Source organism: Elephantulus edwardii, unplaced genomic scaffold, assembly GCF_000299155.1.
Source record: "Elephantulus edwardii isolate Elephantulus edwardi_28Jun2011 unplaced genomic scaffold, EleEdw1.0 scaffold00382, whole genome shotgun sequence".
NCBI classification, from domain to species: Eukaryota; Metazoa; Chordata; class Mammalia; order Macroscelidea; family Macroscelididae; genus Elephantulus; species Elephantulus edwardii.
Genome location: NW_006400132.1, coordinates 1447218 through 1450852, shown reverse-complemented (window position 1 = coordinate 1450852; position 3635 = coordinate 1447218). Strand labels below are relative to the sequence as shown.

Sequence of the window (3635 nt, the reverse complement as noted above, 5' to 3'; positions counted from 1 at the left end):
TTTTTTTAATTAATTTTAATGAAAATTTACAGAGACTTGATTTCCATTCATTCATTGTTGCACTTTTCTTCCTGCCCACCCCTCCCCTTTAGTACACTCTTCTTTTTGTAAAGTAAAAGAAAAATTCCAAAACAACCCGCCCTTGCCTCGCCGCCTTTTGCTGTCCAACCAGACTTGGGGTTCCAGGGCGAGGCCTCTCCCGTTTCTGAGAATCGGGGACTCCACCCTGCAGCCATGGCAGAATTGGGCCTAAATGATCACCATCAGAATGAAGTGATTAATTATAGGCGTTTTGCTCGCTCAAAAAGAGGCTTGAGATTCAAAACGCTAGATTCTTTCTTCCAAGATCTCAAGGAGAGTAGGCTGGTGGAGGAGACCTTCACCATCGACGAGGTCTCCGAGGTCCTGAGCGGACTGCAGGCCCTGGTGCACAGCGAGGTAGAGTCTGAGCTCATCAACACCACCTACACCAACGTGCTGCTCCTGCGGCAGCTTTTCGCACAAGCTGAGAAGTGGTACCTTAAGCTACAGACAGACATCTCTGAACTTGAAAACAGAGAATTATTAGAGCAAGTTGCAGAGTTCGAAAAAGCAGAATTCCTATCTTCCAACAAAAAGCCTGTCCCTAGATAGCATCAAGCCGAAACGTGCTCCTCTTATGGAAGGCGGGACGTCCAAACTCCTAAACAAGGAAATGTCAAGGTTTCAAGAAGAGAATGAAAAATTGAAGTCAAGGCTGAAGACCATTGAAATGCAGGCTATAAATGCTTTGGATGAGAAGTCAAAACTAGAAAGAGCATTGCAAGATTTGCAGCTTAATCAAGGGGATCAAAAGGATTATATACAATCCTAAAACGTGAGTGATTTGGAAAACACAGTCGCTGCTTTGACGAATGAGTTTCAGAGGACCCTCAGTAACCAGACGGAAACCCAGAAGTCCTTGGAGGAGAACCTGGCGACAACCAAGCATGACCTCCTCCGTGTTCAAGAGCAGCTGAGCTTGGCTGAAAAGGAGTTAGAAAAGAAATTCCAACAAACAGCTGCTTATCGAAACATGAGATTCTTACCAAGAAGAATGAGCAGTTCAAGGAGCTAAGGAAAAGATTGGCAAAATATGAACCAGAAGATTAAAATCTGGTGATGAATCATCTGAAAGCTGCCACAGGCTTTTTGTGTGGGCTGCTTTTCCCCTGAGATATGTGCTTTGAAGCATTTGGTCCTATCCCAGCCCCTTTATTTTTCTAATATTTAGACTTTGCTATTGCATCCTCCCCAAAGAGTTCCTGTTTGCAACTGCCTAATTGACAAGAGATACCAACCCCCTGATTCTGGCTGCATCTCCGTGCCTCCCTGCCAAGGGCTCCAGGGTGTCTTTATTTGACCGTTCTTTACAGTAAAGAAGAATTTTTTTTTTTTGTGAGATGAGTCTTAAGTAACCCTTTAAATTAATACAAAGGGTGTAACTTTTTAATAAACGTTAAAGAAACCAGAAATTAATGTCTATACTTATGCATTCCCCAGGGTAAAAGTCATTATTATAAAGGTAGTTATGGCAAATAAACATTTTTTTCTTTTTAAAAAAAAAAAAGAAAGAAACATTCCTTCATTGTTTTACAATCCCTCCCCCCAGGTCCACTCTACTAAGCACCCTTCATTCTGGACTCCTATTATGACAATAATACCTAATCATATATACCTTTTAAACCGCTTTCTCCCTCACCTGTTTCAATGAAGTATACATTATTTATCCCATCTACTCAGTCTCCCCCAAACCCTAATGTCAGTCCCATTTTACAACAGTGGACCTATGCAGTATTTGTCCCTGTGTGACTGAGATATTTCACACAGCATAATGTCCTCCAGGGTCACCCATCTTGAATAATATTGCATAAGTTCCTTGGTTTTCAATGCAGCATAGTATTCCATTGTGTGAATATACCACAGCTTCTCTATCCATTCGTTTGTTGATGGGCACTTAGGTTTTTTCCAACTCCTTGCTATTGTAAACAAAGCCATGATAAACATGGGTGTGCATATATCTGCTTGAGTGTCAGTTATGGTCTCTTTGGGGTATATTCTCAGTAGTGGAATTGCTGGGTCAAATGGTATCTCTATTTGCAACTTTTTGAGAAAGCACCACACCGCCTTCCATAGTGGTTGCACCATTTTACACTCCTACCAACAGTGAATAAGGGTTCCAGTTTCTCCACATCCTCGCTGGAATTTGTTTTTTGCTGTTCTGTTAAATTTTGCTATTCTTACTGGGATGAGATGGTATCTCACAGTTGTTTTTGTGTTTTGTTTTTTTTTTAAAGGTATTTGCAATGACTAAATCATTGAAAATTCAATTGTTCTCTTTCCAGTCTCATTTCTGTCACTGAGTCCATACTTTCTGACTACTATTCCTTCTTCATTCTTTCCAATTTTCCCATTCCAATCACCAATTGTCATTAATGTATCTTGATTGCATGTGTGGACAATCTCAGATTGCAAGATTCAGGAAAAATTTTCAATTTCCTCCTCTTTATCTTCAGATGTAGGAGAGTATATTTGAATAGTAGTATGTTAACATGCACTTCTTGTATGTATACGGATACTATCCTACCACTCACAACATTGTTCTTCAGGATTTAACTAGAAATTGACTATTGACTATGAATGCAACACCATTCGTCTTCCATTTTTCATTCCCACAATAGTATACCCTGAGAGTATCTGAATTAAATTGGCCAAAGATAATCCATCTCATCTCCTTAATGTCTAGAACGTCAATATTCACACGTTCCATTTTATTTTTGATAATTTATAATTCTCCAACATTCAAGATTTGTTCATTCTATGTTTCATTATTAAAGAATGTTTGCCATTATTGTCTTCATTTTAATTGACTTCCTATCTGGGCTCTGCCTTTAATACTATAACTATCTGTGTTCCTCTATTATTCACAGAGTTTCCACCGGTCTATTATCTAAGTAGTAATGGCCAATCCTGCTTCATATTATGCTTAATCTGGAAGCCCTAGTTAAACATGTCCAGCATCGGTAATTCTTGCGGCATTTGACACACTGGTGGCTTAACTTTCATCATCACAGCAACCTATCTCAGTGCAACAAACAAATCTTGGACCAATTAGGCAATGTAGTTCTGAAATACATAAAATTGACACTTTTGTTTGCACTTCTAATAGCAAATCAATCTTCAAACCAGGACTGAGGGCTACAGGACAGAGTGTCCAGCCATCTGTTGATCACAAAGACTCATCAGCAAGGTCCTAATTGGTTTAAGCAAGAGGTTCCCAGCCAACAACTGACTGTAAATTAAATAAAAATGACCCAGCTTCTGGATCCCAACTGCTTTAAATAAGCACTACTGTGCTTCAAACAACTTTTAACCACAAAGGTCTTAATTTAACCACTGGGTCTTAATTGGTTCAAACAAAAAGTTCCCATTCCACAACTGACAAGTAATAAAATCAAACAAACTAACCCAATGGGTCCTAGTTGGTTTTAAAAAGAGGCTCTCAGCCCACAACTGACCATTAATCATAACAAACAAACCTACCAGGTCCTAATTCATTTTAAAAATGGTTCTCAGCTCACAAATGTAAGTGGAATAAAAAAAGACTCATCTTTCAA

At 39.2% G+C, this 3635-nt stretch overlaps 1 pseudogene; it reads left to right on the top strand.

Annotated features, from left to right (window-relative positions):
• The first annotated feature begins 234 nt into the window (after window positions 1-234).
• On the top strand, window positions 235-1131 carry LOC102877655 (annotated as a pseudogene).
• The last annotated feature ends 2504 nt before the right edge of the window (window positions 1132-3635 follow it).